At 55.9% G+C, this 15546-nt stretch overlaps 2 long non-coding RNA genes across 2 annotated transcripts; both read left to right on the forward strand.

Moving 5' to 3' along the window:
* Positions 1-2918: 2918 nt before the first annotated feature.
* On the forward strand, positions 2919-15238 carry LOC137453698 (uncharacterized). The gene is made up of 7 exons (XR_010990442.1): positions 2919-3145; positions 3239-3317; positions 9938-10099; positions 10193-10271; positions 11287-11657; positions 12259-12360; positions 14590-15238. It is a non-coding gene; the product is annotated as an uncharacterized lncRNA (long non-coding RNA).
* LOC137453699 (uncharacterized) lies at positions 4016-6195 on the forward strand. The gene is made up of 2 exons (XR_010990443.1): positions 4016-4078; positions 5547-6195. It is a non-coding gene; the product is annotated as an uncharacterized lncRNA (long non-coding RNA).
* Positions 15239-15546: the final 308 nt, after the last annotated feature.

Below are 15546 nucleotides of genomic sequence, written 5' to 3' on the forward strand. Positions count from 1 at the left end.
ATGATCACAGAAGGCTTTTGCTCTGAAGCCAGAGCTGCCTGCTGGCGGAACGAACGTTTTTCTGACAGCTCTTGGAGGAACATTTCTGTACAGGTGTTCCCCAGGGCTCCTCAGCTGCTCAGAACTCAACGTGTTGTCTTGGAGGGGAATAAAACCCAATGGAAAGCTGAGAGTGAGGTGACAACGCAGGCACCGCCCCCCCCGGCGTGGCACCGCCCCCCCAGCGTGGCACCGCCCCCTCAGCGTGTCACCGCCCCCCTCCAGCGTGGCACCGCCTCCCCCAGCGTGTCACCGCCCCCCTCCAGCGTGTCACCGCCCCCCCCAGCGTGTCACCGCCCCCCTCCAGCGTGTCACCGCCTCCCCCAGCGTGGCACCGCCCCCCCAGCGTGTCACCGCCCCTCCCAGCGTGTCACCGCCCCCCCAGCGTGTCACCGCCCCCCTCCAGCGTGTCACCGCCCCCCTCCAGCGTGTCACCGCCCCCCGCAGCGTGTCACCGCCCCCCGCAGCGTGTCACCGCCCCCCTCCAGCGTGTCACCGCCCCCCTCCAGCGTGTCACCGCCCCCCTCCAGCGTGTCACCGCCCCCCTCCAGCGTGTCACCGCCCCCCTCCAGCGTGTCACCGCCCCCCTCCAGCGTGTCACCGCCCCCCTCCAGCGTGTCACCGCCCCCCTCCAGCGTGTCACCGCCCCCCTCCAGCGTGGCACCGCCCCCCCAGCGTGGCACCGCCCCCCCAGCGTGGCACCGCCCCCCCAGCGTGGCACCGCCCCCGCCCAGCGTGTCACCACCCCCCTCCAGCGTGTCACCGCCCCCCAGCCTGAACCCCACCCCCCAGCATGGCACCGCCCTCAACAACATGGCGCCAGATGCTTTCAGGGTTGTGGCTGGTAGAGGTTGCAGCTCTTCTGCTGTGTCCCAGGTCAGTGCCAGTCTCTGCTGCTTTGTGGGGTTTCTCTATAGCAGCCGCTGGAGGTGCGCGGGGCTTGGGGGGGTGGCCACCGGCGGGGCAGCGCGGGGCTTTTGGGGGGGGGGGGGGGGGGGGGCGTGTCCGGGCTTGACCGGTGGGGCTCTGCGGGGGTGGCGGCTGCTGCCTCAACCGTACCCAGAGGCCCCGTGGGAGCTCAATGCTGCCACCCTGTGTGTAATGGCCGGCAGTGCAGCCGTGCCGCGGCGTGTGCCGCCCCGGGGGAGCTCAATGCTGCCACCCGGTGTGTAATGGCCGGCAGTGCAGCCGTACCGCGGCGTATAGCGCCCCGTGGGAGCTCAGTGCTCAACCCTGTGTGTAATGGCCGCAGTGCAGCCGTGCCGCGGCGTGTGCCGCCCCGTGGGAGCTAATTTCTGCAGCCTAACTGCGCCGAATGCTCGAAAATTCTTAAGGGAAGAGCGGAGAGCGGAGAGCTTGACTCGAGTGTCGCTATGGATCCGGCGCCTGCGCCCTAGCCCGGCTCTGCTGGCGCCAGAGGGGCAGCGTCCCGGTGGTCGCTATGGATCCGGCGCCTGCGCCCTAGCCCGGCTCTGCTGGCGCCAGAGGGGCAGCGTCCCGGTGGTCGCTATGGAAAAAAAATCCATCTGAAAAAAGAAGTAGCAGAGAAGGAAAGCTGAAGCTGCAAAGATTGCAGTCCCCTCAGTTCTGGTTGTAGCCGGGTGGGGGTTGGTCTCTTCTCCCAGGCAAGCAGCACCAGAACAAGAGGACACAGTCTCAAGCTGTGCCAGGGGAGGTTTAGGCTGGATGTTAGGAAGAGGCTTACAGCTTGGCCAAAGACTCTTCCGATCCCTGTCTTCTGGTCGTGACCAGCAGCGTGCACGGGTGGCCAAGAAGGCCACTGGCAACCTGGCCAATATCAGGATCAGAGTGGCCAGCAGGAGCAGGGAGGTCATTCTGCCCCTGCACTTGGCACTGGTTAGGGCACACCTTGAGTCCCGTGTCCAGTTCTGGGCCCCTCCGTTTAAGCAAGACGTTGAGTTGCTGGAAGGTGTCCGGAGAAGGGCAACAAAGCTGGGGAGGGGTTTGGAGCACAGGCCTGTGAGGAGAGGCTGAGGGAGCTGGGGTTGCTTAGCCTGGAGAAGAGGAGGCTCAGGGGAGACCTTCTTGCTTTCTACGACTCCCTGAAGGGAGGTTGTAGCCAGGTGGGGGTTGGTCTCTTCTTCCAGGCAAGCAGCACCAGAACAAGAGGACACAGTCTCAAGCTGTGCCAGGGGAGGTTTAGGCTAGAGGTTAGGAAGAGGTTCTGCACAGAGAGAGTGATTGCCCATTGGAATGGGCTGCCCAGGGAGGTGGTGGAGTCACCATCTTTGGAGGTGTTCAGGAGGAGACTGGATAGGGTGCTTGGTTGCATGGTTTAGTTGATTAGGTGGTGTTGGATGATAGCTTGGACACGATGATCTTGAAGGTCTCTTCCAACCTGGTCCGGTCCATTCCATCCCATTCCAATCAACTAAACCATGGCACTGAGTGCCTCATCCAGTCTCTTTCTAAACACTCCCAGTGATGGTGACTCCACCACCTCCCTGGGCAGCACATTCCAAAGGCCAATCTCTCTTTCAACCTGCTCTATTCTATTCTATGAAGACCTTCTTCCTAACATCCTGGTTTCATTGGTGAGAGCAACAGACTTGGTTGCTGCCACCCGCTGCTAAGGGGTCTGAGTGGCCCCCAAATGGGGTTTGGAGGCAGGTAAAGGTTTCTTTTGGCGTGTGAAGGGGTTTTGTGGGCATCTAGAAGGGGTGTGGAGCCCCCTGAAAGGGTCTGGGATAGTGTCAGGGGGTTCTGGGCTGGTCTACCAGCGGGTCTGGGGACATTAGAAGCGTCTGGGGGTACCTAAAATGGAGCTGGGCGTATGAGATGGGGGGTTTGGGTGCCTCCAAAGGGGTTTTGTGGGCATCTAAGTTGGGGAATCTGGGGGGGTCCTGAAGGAGTTGGGGGGTTCTCGTCAAGCTATGAGCAGACACACAGAGAGATGTTAACGGACTTTCTTTGATCATTCCAGGTCTGGTGTGCTGGGACTGGCAGGATCTTCCTGAGCTGTCCATGTACAGTTTCTGTCGACACCCTTCAGCTCGTACATCCGGTTTGCTGACAGAGGGTGTGGGGTTTGTGGGGCCCGGCAGCGAGAGCTTTCCAAAGAGGAGCTCTTCAGGGCAGCTCCAAGGTTAGGTTTGGATTCTCCTGGAGTCACACACAGAACGACTCTCACGATTCCAGTGGTCTAATTTCATAGCTGCATTTTCATCTCTCTGCCTAGGTGACAGGACGACCTCACTAATGAAGAGAGATAGCCTGAGCTCTGCAGGAACCTTGAACCCAAGCAGCCAGTGCCTTCTGTGAGTACAAGCTGTCCTTGCTCAACGTGGAAGTAGTTGAGAGCTGAAGCCAGACCACACCATAATTCCCTCAGCTTCCTCTTCTGCAGATTAAACAGTCCCAGTTCCCTCAGCCACTCCTCATAAGACTTGTTATCCAGACCCCTCACCAGCTTTGTGGCCCTTCTCTGGACTCACTCTCTCACAAGGGGTGTCCTGGGGAACACCACTTGTGCCCGGCCGGCCACCGGCTGGGTTTAACTCTGTTCCCCACCGCTCTTGGGGCCCGGCCATCCATCCTGTTCTGCTGTCCAGCAGTCCCTTTGAAAAAAAATCCATCTGAAAAAAGAAGTAGCAGAGAAGGAAAGTTGAAGCTGCAAAGACTGCAGTCCCCTCAGTTCTTGTGGTACCCTCTGTGAGACCCTAAGCCACCTGAACTGAGCCGGTCAGGCAGCCAAGCTAGTGCAGCAGTGTCTTCTGGAGAGTTGATAGGAGCCAGTTCTGTGGGGTTTGTTGAAGTGAGTGGCCAGTCGTTCTACATGAACAATTGTCTTAGTGCTAGCAAGCAGGAGGCTCTGAAGTGTGGTACTTTGAGAGCTCCATTCATACTTGCCCTTCAGGAGGAGCCAGCTCTTTCATTGAAGGATCTTCCTGAGCTGTCCAAGTACAATTTCTGTTGACACTTTTCAGCTCTTACATCCAGGTTGCTGACAGAGGATGTTGGGTTTGTGGGCCCTGGCAGCGACAGTTTTCCAAAGAGGAGCTCTAAGGCCAGCTGCAAGGTTAGGTTTGGATTCTCCAGGGGTGCCTGTGCTTGAAAGCCCCCCAGAGGCCGTGCAGAGTGGTGCTCGCAGTAGCTCTGTGCAAGTCTGCCATGGGCTCAGGAGGCCAGTATCTAGAGAGAGGGAGAGGGAAGGACAGTGACACTTCTAAGACAGTTTTAAAGAAATAATTATGAGAAGAGGCAAATTAATTCTGGGGACTCATGTGATATATCTGTTTAAGAGAAAAAAAAATGAAGGAGGTTTCTGACCATAACCAGGCTGACAAAGCACAGTAATGTGGTTTCCTATGGGATTCAACTCCTCCTGCATTGCACAGGACACTTCAACAGCTGTCCTGACAAGCTCTAAGTAATGAACTTAATCCACCCTGTGCAAGCAATGGGGCAAAAGATTACAAAATCCATGTATGCAATTGAGATGTGTTACGTTGGGACGCCCAGGATACAGCTCATCAAGCTCTCCTAGTTTTTAGACGCAAGATGGAAGAAGGAAGGGGGAAGACAGAGCAGAAGGTATATTTAAATATGAAACTCCTAGGCTGAAAGAAAAGAAAAACATTTTAAAGAGCACTCAGTGAGACTCTGTCACCAGCATAGCTAATCACAGAATCACTGAGTGTTAGGGGTTGGAAGGGACCCCAAAATAGCATCCGGTCCAACCCCTGTGCCAGTGCAGGATCACCTGGGGCAGGTTTTGAATGTCTCCAGAGACTCCACTAACTCTCTGGGCAGCCTGCTCCAGGGCTCTGGCACACACAGTGAAAAGGTTTTCCCTTCTGTTCCTGTGGAACTTCCTCCTTTTATTCGTCGGACACAGCGAAGCCGCTGGGTCGTGTTGCTGCGGCAAGGTGACCCACCCTGTAGTTCAGGGCCTGGGTCTCTGCCTTCATGGCAGCCTGTTCCCTTGGCACCCTGTCAGCTTAACAGCCCTGTACTCGGGGTCTGTGTGACGAGTTGTGGAGCCCTCCATTCCCCCTTCTGTCCCCAGCAGCAGCCCAAGGTCCCTGTAAGCAGGGCTGGGGAGGCTGCTTTAGGCAGCTAACAGGAACCAACCTTGCCTGGCCCTTAGGGGGCTGAGGTCAGTCCCTGGGCTCCTGAAGAGGTGGTGTTGCGCTGCTGCCAGGAGGGCCGGCCCGTAGGTGGGGCACGGGCCAGAGCCTGTGGCTCTCTGTGGGGCTTTTTGGGAGTGCTGCTGAGGCCTCACTCTGTCCTGTTGGCATCCTTTGTCAGGGTAGCCAGATCCTAGGCCTGATGTCTATCGTTAGCTCAATTGCAGAATTTCCTCGTCTGCTGTTCCTGTCCGTAAATTTTTGCCAGTGCTTCTGTAATAAAAAGGTTTTTATTTCTCCTGTAACTTGCAAGCTGGTGACCTCCTTAGGAGCACCACTGTGTTGTTCACAAAGTTCTTTGCTGTTGCAAAGCTGGGAGAAGTGTGAGGTTCAGCTGATGAAGTTTCTCTCTTTTAGAAGTGTCTGCTCAGCCGTCCTCTTCCTGGATCTCGGAGCTTTGTCTCTCCCTGTTTGCGGTGCCCCGACAAGGACTTGTGCCGACACATCCTCGGGAAGCTGAAACCACCAAAGGGTTTAATGGGTTTGAGACAAAATTCACCCAACTCATTCTGCGGTGGTGTACGGGAAAGAGTCGGTAGGGGAAGCCGCAGGACAGCCTGCAGCAAAGCTCAGGACTTGTTCCCTCGCCTCTTCCTTCTGCGCGTGTCCTCGTCGGCCGCCTGTAAGCGAGACGCTTCGCCAGCTGGCTTGTTTGAATTCAGTAAAGTTATGGCATGGAAGTTATCTGGTAGGAGTCGTTGCTAAACAGATGTAGTTGAAGCTTTGTATCTTCCGTTCTCTCTACTAGTTATTCTAATCTTGCCCTGTTGGTTTAGCCCATCAGTTTTCATGTTCTCTTCATCTATTAGTAGCAGAAGAAAGGGCCCCTTGATTCCAGTATTTCTTGCTGTAGTTCAGAGGTAGAGTTGGCTTTCCCTCTGACCTTTTATACTTTTACTTTGTGTTAAGTGGAACCCAAAACTGAATAGGATACTTTGTGTAAAGCTTGAGCAGCCCTTAACTTTCGAATTATTATACTGCATGCACTACTGCTTTGCAACATTCACAGGACTGTGGTGGTGTCAGACAGTTCACTTGCATTTAGCTCCTCAGGGGCCAGGCCTTCCTTTGGGCTGATAGTCTTGGCCAAAGCTGCAATGTTCAGTCCTCGCTGTGAAAGGCAGGAGGTGCTGGCTGGGCAGTTTGCTTTATTTTGTGCCTTTCTGGGGGCGAATCAAAGGGAGTGGGGGGATTGTGGGTGGGCTGGTTCTGCCACGTGGGGCAGGGGGCTGCTGCAGCAGAGGAGCAGGTGAGCGAGGGCTGGGGGCCCCCCCCTAAAGTGCTGAAAATTCTCCGAGGGCACCACACTATCTTTAAAAGTGTAAGTACTGGGGTGAGGCGAGGCGGAGGCAAACCTCTGGTTTGCAGCTGGAGAGGGAGGGCTTGGAGTGACTGGTGCGTAAGAAAGCTTTGGAAAGGACCCCTGTCTGCCCTCTCTGCTTCTAAAAGGCTTTTAGCATTGGAAAATAAAACCCACGTGGGGGCCCGGCTGCTGCCCACGCCCAGGGAGGTGCTCAGTGCTGCCACCCGGTGTGTACTGGCCGGCAGTGCAGCCGTGCCGCGGCGTGTGCCGCCCCGGGGGAGCTAATTTCTGCAGCCTAACTGCGCTGAATGCTCGAAAATTCTTAGGGGGAGAGCGGAGAGCTTGACTCGAGCGTCGCTATGGATCCGGCGCCTGCGCCCTAGCGCGGATCTGCTTCCCAGTCGCTTCCAGTTCTCTGCCAGTCCTTTGGTGGGGGGAAACTGTTGGGACCGGGAGGAGGCCATTACTGTGTAGTTTGGTAATACCGACGGCTGCAGCTGGTGCTGAGCTAAACAGAATGATCACAGAAGGCTTTTGCTCTGAAGCCAGAGCTGCCTGCTGGCGGAACGAACGTTTTTCTGACAGCTCTTGGAGGAACATTTCTGTACAGGTGTTCCCCAGGGCTCCTCAGCTGCTCAGAACTCAACGTGTTGTCTTGGAGGGGAATAAAACCCAATGGAAAGCTGAGAGTGAGGTGACAACGCAGGCACCGCCCCCCCCGGCGTGGCACCGCCCCCCCAGCGTGGCACCGCCCCCTCAGCGTGTCACCGCCCCCCTCCAGCGTGTCACCGCCTCCCCAGCGTGTCACCGCCCCCCCTCCAGCGTGTCACCGCCTTCCCCAGCGTGGCACCGCCCCCCCAGCGTGTCACCGCCCCTCCCAGCGTGTCACCGCCCCCCCCAGCGTGTCACCGCCCCCCTCCAGCGTGTCACCGCCCCCCTCCAGCGTGTCACCGCCCCCCCGCAGCGTGTCACCGCCCCCCGCAGCGTGTCACCGCCCCCCTCCAGCGTGTCACCGCCCCCCTCCAGCGTGTCACCGCCCCCCCTCCAGCGTGTCACCGCCCCCCTCCAGCGTGTCACCGCCCCCCTCCAGCGTGTCACCGCCCCCCCTCCAGCGTGTCACCGCCCCCCCCCGCGTGGCACCGCCCCCACAGCGTGGCACCGCCCCCGCCCAGCGTGTCACCACCCCCCCTCCAGCGTGTCACCGCCCCCCAGCCTGAACCCCACCCCCCAGCATGGCACCGCCCTCAACAACATGGCGGCAGATGCTTTCAGGGTTGTGGCTGGTAGAGGTTGCAGCTCTTCTGCTGTGTCCCAGGTCAGTGCCAGTCTCTGCTGCTTTGTGGGGTTTCTCTATAGCAGCCGCTGGAGGTGCGCGGGGCTTGGGGGGGTGGCCACCGGCGGGGCAGCGCGGGGCTTTTGGGGGGGGGGGGGGGGGGGGCGTGTCCGGGCTTGACCGGTGGGGCTCTGCGGGGGTGGCGGCTGCTGCCTCAACCGTACCCAGAGGCCCCGTGGGAGCTCAATGCTGCCACCCTGTGTGTAATGGCCGGCAGTGCAGCCGTGCCGCGGCGTGTGCCGCCCCGGGGGAGCTCAATGCTGCCACCCGGTGTGTAATGGCCGGCAGTGCAGCCGTACCGCGGCGTATAGCGCCCCGTGGGAGCTCAGTGCTCAACCCTGTGTGTAATGGCCGCAGTGCAGCCGTGCCGCGGAGTGTCCCGCCCCGTGGGAGCTAATTTCTGTAGCCTAACTGCGCCGAATGCTCGAAAATTCTTAAGGGAAGAGCGGAGAGCGGAGAGCTTGACTCGAGTGTCGCTATGGATCCGGCGCCTGCGCCCTAGCCCGGCTCTGCTGGCGCCAGAGGGGCAGCGTCCCGGTGGTCGCTATGGATCCGGCGCCTGCGCCCTAGCCCGGCTCTGCTGGCGCCAGAGGGGCAGCGTCCCGGTGGTCGCTATGGATCCGGCGCCTGCAACCTAGCCCGGCTCTGCTCGCGCCAGGGGGGCAGCGTCCCGGTGGTCGCTATGGAAAAAAAATCCATCTGAAAAAAGAAGTAGCAGAGAAGGAAAGCTGAAGCTGCAAAGATTGCAGTCCCCTCAGTTCTGGTTGTAGCCGGGTGGGGGTTGGTCTCTTCTCCCAGGCAAGCAGCACCAGAACAAGAGGACACAGTCTCAAGCTGTGCCAGGGGAGGTTTAGGCTGGATGTTAGGAAGAGGCTTACAGCTTGGCCAAAGACTCTTCCGATCCCTGTCTTCTGGTCGTGACCAGCAGCGTGCACGGGTGGCCAAGAAGGCCACTGGCAACCTGGCCAATATCAGGATCAGAGTGGCCAGCAGGAGCAGGGAGGTCATTCTGCCCCTGCACTTGGCACTGGTTAGGGCACACCTTGAGTCCCGTGTCCAGTTCTGGGCCCCTCCGTTTAAGCAAGACGTTGAGTTGCTGGAAGGTGTCCGGAGAAGGGCAACAAAGCTGGGGAGGGGTTTGGAGCACAGGCCTGTGAGGAGAGGCTGAGGGAGCTGGGGTTGCTTAGCCTGGAGAAGAGGAGGCTCAGGGGAGACCTTCTTGCTTTCTACGACTCCCTGAAGGGAGGTTGTAGCCAGGTGGGGGTTGGTCTCTTCTTCCAGGCAAGCAGCACCAGAACAAGAGGACACAGTCTCAAGCTGTGCCAGGGGAGGTTTAGGCTAGAGGTTAGGAAGAGGTTCTGCACAGAGAGAGTGATTGCCCATTGGAATGGGCTGCCCAGGGAGGTGGTGGAGTCACCATCTTTGGAGGTGTTCAGGAGGAGACTGGATAGGGTGCTTGGTTGCATGGTTTAGTTGATTAGGTGGTGTTGGATGATAGGTTGGACACGATGATCTTGAAGGTCTCTTCCAACCTGGTCCGGTCCATTCCATTTCAATCAACTAAACCACGGCACTGAGTGCCTCATCCAGTCTCTTTCTAAACACTTCCAGTGATGGTGACTCCACCACCTCCCTGGGCAGCACATTCCAAAGGCCAATCTCTCTTTCAACCTGCTCTATTCTATTCTATGAAGACCTTCTTCCTAACATCCAGGTTTAATTGGTGAGAGCAACAGACTTGGTTGCTGCCACCCGCTGCTAAGGGGTCTGAGTGGCCCCCAAATGGGGTTTGGAGGCAGGTAGAGGTTTCTTTTGGCAGGTGAATGGGTTTTGTGGGCATCTAGAAGGGGTGTGGAGCCCCCTGAAAGGGTCTGGGATAGTGTCAGGGGGTTCTGGGCTGGTCTACCAGCGGGTCTGGGGACATTAGAAGCGTCTGGGGGTACCTAAAATGGAGCTGGGCGTATGAGATGGGGGGTTTGGGTGCCTCCAAAGGGGTTTTGTGGGCATCTAAGTTGGGGAATCTGGGGGGGTCCTGAAGGAGTTGGGGGGTTCTCGTCAAGCTATGAGCAGACACACAGAGAGATGTTAACGGACTTTCTTTGATCATTCCAGGTCTGGTGTGCTGGGACTGGCAGGATCTTCCTGAGCTGTCCATGTACAGTTTCTGTCGACACCCTTCAGCTCGTACATCCGGTTTGCTGACAGAGGGTGTGGGGTTTGTGGGGCCCGGCAGCGAGAGCTTTCCAAAGAGGAGCTCTTCAGGGCAGCTCCAAGGTTAGGTTTGGATTCTCCTGGAGTCGCACACAGAACGACTCTCACGATTCCAGTGGTCTAATTTCATAGCTGCATTTTCATCTCTCTGCCTAGGTGACAGGACGACCTCACTAATGAAGAGAGATAGCCTGAGCTCTGCAGGAACCTTGAACCCAAGCAGCCAGTGCCTTCTGTGAGTACAAGCTGTCCTTGCTCAACGTGGAAGTAGTTGAGAGCTGAAGCCAGACCACACCATAATTCCCTCAGCTTCCTCTTCTGCAGATTAAACAGTCCCAGTTCCCTCAGCCACTCCTCATAAGACTTGTTATCCAGACCCCTCACCAGCTTTGTGGCCCTTCTCTGGACTCACTCTCTCACAAGGGGTGTCCTGGGGAACACCACTTGTGCCCGGCCGGCCACCGGCTGGGTTTAACTCTGTTCCCCACCGCTCTTGGGGCCCGGCCATCCATCCTGTTCTGCTGTCCAGCAGTCCCTTTGAAAAAAAATCCATCTGAAAAAAGAAGTAGCAGAGAAGGAAAGCTGAAGCTGCAAAGACTGCAGTCCCCTCAGTTCTGGTTGTAGCCAGGTGGGGGTTGGTCTCTTCTCCCAGGCAAGCAGCACCAGAGCAAGAGGACACAGTCTCAAGCTGTGCCAGGGGAGGTTTAGGCTGGATGTTAGGAAGAAGGTCTTCATAGAATAGAATAGAGCAGGTTGAAAGAGAGATTGGCCTTTGGAATGTGCTGCTCAGTGAGGTGGTGCCCAGGGAGTCACCATCACTGGAAGTGTTTAGAAAGAGACTGGATGAGGCACTCAGTGCCATGGTTTAGTTGATTAGATGGTGTTGGAATGGAATGGTATGGAATGGAACGGAATAGAAAAGAATAGACCAGACCGAGTTGGAAGAGACCTTCAAGATCATCGTGTCCAACCTATCATCCAACACCACCTAATCAACTAAACCATGCAACCAAGCACCCTATCCAGTCTCCTCCTGAACACCTCCAAAGATGGTGACTCCACCACCTCCCTGGGCAGCCCATTCCAATGGGCCATCACTCTCTCTGTGCAGAACCTCTTCCTAACCTCTAGCCTAAACCTCCCCTGGTGCAGCCTGAGACTGTGTCCTCTTGCTGGGCCCGGTGATGATCAAAGTTCTTTTCCAACCTGCTTACTCCTGTTTGGGTTTATTCTCCTGTATGAATTGTCAGTTCAAAGCACTCGAGAGAAATGATGTGATGGCTGTGCTGCAAAGCATCAGACTGGGGACCGAAAGACAACCTCCTGTGGATCGATGTACCGGGATATTCCAGGAACCTCTGTGCTGCCATAGACCTGGACTTAAACTCATTCCAGATGCCGCGGTGTGTTCCACATGACAATCGCACTCGGCACGTGAAGAGTGGCCAAGAGACTTCCCTTGTTTCCTTTGTGGAAGGCTTTTGTGTGTCCCCCGGCCCCAGGGGCCGTGTTCCTCTCGGGCAGGCTGCGGACGAGGCTGCCCTCGGCAGCAGGCGTGCCGCAAGCGGAGCAGCGAAGCTGTGTTCCTGGCAGTTCTCTCTCTGCCTGGATCAGGACAAAGGTACCGGCTGACAAGGACTTGCACTGACACAGGGTCAGAGAGCTGAGAGCACCAAAGGGTTTAATTGGTGAGAGCAACAGACTTGGTTGCTGCCACCCGCTGCTAAGGGGTCTGAGTGGGCCCCAAATGGGGTTTGGAGGCAGGTAAAGGTTTCTTTTGGCGTGTGAAGGGGATTTGTGGGCATCTAGAAGGGGTGTGGAGCCCCCTGAAAGGGTCTGGGATAGTGTCAGGGGGTTCTGGGCTGGTCCACCAGCGGGTCTGGGGACATTAGAAGCGTCTGGGGGTACCTAAAACGGAGCTGGGCGTATCAGATGGGGGGTTTGGGTGCCTCCAAAGGGGTTTTGTGGGCATCTAAGTTGGGGAATCTGTGGGGGTCCTGAAGGAGTTGGGGGGTTCTCAGTGAGGTTTTGGAGTCTCTGTGGAGTGCCTGCAGTCTCCTGGAGTGCCTGTGCTTGAAACCCCCCAGAGGCCGCGCAGAGTGGTGCTCACAGTAGCTCTGCAAGCCTGCCATGGGCTCAGGAGGCTGTGCAGCGGTTAAACCTTTTCTTTTGCTCAAGCACAATCTTTCTGAATTCTTTTCTTGGATTTTTTTTTTTCCCAGGGTGATGTGAAACTGTCTGATTTTGGGCTAAGCACAGCTGTTCAGAAGTCTCAGAGACCTGAGCTCTACAGGAACCTTGAACCCAAGCAGCCAGTGCCTTCTGTGAGTACAAGCTGTCCTTGCTCAACGTGGAAGTAGTTGAGAGCTGAAGCCAGACCACACCATAATTCCCTTAGCTTCCTCTTCTGCAGATTAAACAGTCCCAGTTCCTTCAGCCACTCCTCCTAAGGCTTGTTATCCAGACCCCTCACCAGCTTTGTGGCCCTTCTCTGGACTCACTCTCTCACAAGGGGTGTCCTGGGGAACACCACTTGTGCCCGGCCGGCCACCAGCTGGGTTTAACTCTGTTCCCCACCGCTCTTGGGGCCTGGCCATCCATCCTGTTCTGCTGTCCAGCAGTCCCTTTGAAAAAAAATCCATCTGAAAAAAGAAGTAGCAGAGAAGGAAAGCTGAAGCTGCAAAGACTGCAGTCCCCTCAGTTCTTGTGGTACCCTCTGTGAGATCCTAAGCCACCTGAACTGAGCCGGTCAGGCAGCCAAGCTAGTGCAGCAGTGTCTTCTGGAGAGTTGATAGGAGCCAGTTCTGTGGGGTTTGTTGAAGTGAGTGGCCAGTCGTTCTACATGAACAATTGTCTTAGTGCTAGCAAGCAGGAGGCTCTGAAGTGTGGTACTTTGAGAGCTCCATTCATACTTGCCCTTCAGGAGGAGCCAGCTCTTTCATTGAAGGATCTTCCTGAGCTGTCCAAGTACAATTTCTGTTGACACTTTTCAGCTCTTACATCCAGGTTGCTGACAGAGGATGTTGGGTTTGTGGGCCCTGGCAGCGACAGTTTTCCAAAGAGGAGCTCTAAGGCCAGCTGCAAGGTTAGGTTTGGATTCTCCAGGGGTGCCTGTGCTTGAAAGCCCCCCAGAGGCCGTGCAGAGTGGTGCTCGCAGTAGCTCTGTGCAAGTCTGCCATGGGCTCAGGAGGCCAGTATCTAGAGAGAGGGAGAGGGAAGGACAGAGACACTTCTAAGACAGTTTTAAAGAAATAATTATGAGAAGAGGCAAATTAATTCTGGGGACTCATGTGATATATCTGTTTAAGAGAAAAAAAAATGAAGGAGGTTTCTGACCATAACCAGGCTGACAAAGCACAGTAATGTGGTTTCCTATGGGATTCAACTCCTCCTGCATTGCACAGGACACTTCAACAGCTGTCCTGACAAGCTCTAAGTAATGAACTTAATCCACCCTGTGCAAGCAATGGGGCAAAAGATTACAAAATCCATGTATGCAATTGAGATGTGTTACATTGGGACGCCCAGGATACAGCTCATCAAGCTCTCCTAGTTTTTAGACGCAAGATGGAAGAAGGAAGGGGGAAGACAGAGCAGAAGGTATATTTAAATATGAAACTCCTAGGCTGAAAGAAAAGAAAAACATTTTAAAGACCACTCAGTGAGACTCTGTCACCAGCATAGCTAATCACAGAATCACTGAGTGTTAGGGGTTGGAAGGGACCCCAAAATAGCATCCGGTCCAACCCCTGTGCCAGTGCAGGATCACCTGGGGCAGGTTTTGAATGTCTCCAGAGACTCCACTAACTCTCTGGGCAGCCTGCTCATGGGCTCTGGCACACACAGTGAAAAGGTTTTCCCTTCTGTTCCTGTGGAACTTCCTCCTTTTATTCGTCGGACACAGCGAAGCCGCTGGGTCGTGTTGCTGCGGCAAGGTGACCCACCCTGTAGTTCAGGGCCTGGGTCTGTGCCTTCATGGCAGCCTGTTCCCTTGGCACCCTGTCAGCTTAACAGCCCTGTACTTGGGGTCTGTGTGACGAGTTGTGGAGCCCTCCATTCCCCCTTCTGTCCCCAGCAGCAGCCCAAGGTCCCTGTAAGCAGGGCTGGGGAGGCTGCTTTAGGCAGCTAACAGGAACCAACCTTGCCTGGCCCTTAGGGGGCTGAGGTCAGTCCCTGGGCTCCTGAAGAGGTGGTGTTGCGCTGCTGCCAGGAGGGCCGGCCCGTAGGTGGGGCACGGGCCAGAGCCTGTGGCTCTCTGTGGGGCTTTTTGGGAGTGCTGCTGAGGCCTCACTCTGTCCTGTTGGCATCCTTTGTCAGGGTAGCCAGATCCTAGGCCTGATGTCTATCGTTAGCTCAATTGCAGAATTTCCTCGTCTGCTGTTCCTGTCCGTAAATTTTTGCCAGTGCTTCTGTAATAAAAAGGTTTTTATTTCTCCTGTAACTTGCAAGCTGGTGACCTCCTTAGGAGCACCACTGTGTTGTTCACAAAGTTCTTTGCTGTTGCAAAGCTGGGAGAAGTGTGAGGTTCAGCTGATGAAGTTTCTCTCTTTTAGAAGTGTCTGCTCAGCTGTCCTCTTCCTGGATCTCGGAGCTTTGTCTCTCCCTGTTTGCGGTGCCCCGACAAGGACTTGTGCCGACACATCCTCGGGAAGCTGAAACCACCAAAGGGTTTAATGGGTTTGAGACAAAATTCACCCAACTCATTCTGCGGTGGTGTACGGGAAAGAGTCGGTAGGGGAAGCCGCAGGACAGCCTGCAGCAAAGCTCAGGACTTGTTCCCTCGCCTCTTCCTTCTGCGCGTGTCCTCGTCGGCCGCCTGTAAGCGAGACGCTTCGCCAGCTGGCTTGTTTGAATTCAGTAAAGTTATGGCATGGAAGTTATCTGGTAGGAGTCGTTGCTAAACAGATGTAGTTGAAGCTTTGTATCTTCCGTTCTCTCTACTAGTTATTCTAATCTTGCCCTGTTGGTTTAGCCCATCAGTTTTCATGTTCTCTTCATCTATTAGTAGCAGAAGAAAGGGCCCCTTGATTCCAGTATTTCTTGCTGTAGTTCAGAGGTAGAGTTGGCTTTCCCTCTGACCTTTTATACTTTTACTTTGTGTTAAGTGGAACCCAAAACTGAATAGGATACTTTGTGTAAAGCTTGAGCAGCCCTTAACTTTCGAATTATTATACTGCATGCACTACTGCTTTGCAACATTCACAGGACTGTGGTGGTGTCAGATAGTTCACTTGCATTTAGTTCCTCAGGGGCCAGGCCTTCCTTTGGGCTGATAGTCTTGGCCAAAGCTGCAATGTTCAGTCCTTGCTGTGAAAGGCAGGAGGTGCTGGCTGGGCAGTTTGCTTTATTTTGTGCCTTTTTGGGGGTGAATCAAAGGGAGTGGGGGGATTGTGGGTGGGCTGGTTCTGCCACGTGGGGCAGGGGGCTGCTGCAGCAGAGGAGCAGGTGAGCGAGGGCTGGGGGCCCCCCCCTAAAGTGCTGAAAATTCTCCGAGGGGACCACACTATCTT

This window comes from Melanerpes formicivorus, unplaced genomic scaffold (assembly GCF_026170545.1).
Source record: "Melanerpes formicivorus ecotype bairdi unplaced genomic scaffold, bMelFor1.0.p_v2 SCAF_70, whole genome shotgun sequence".
Lineage (NCBI taxonomy): Eukaryota > Metazoa > Chordata > Aves > Piciformes > Picidae > Melanerpes > Melanerpes formicivorus.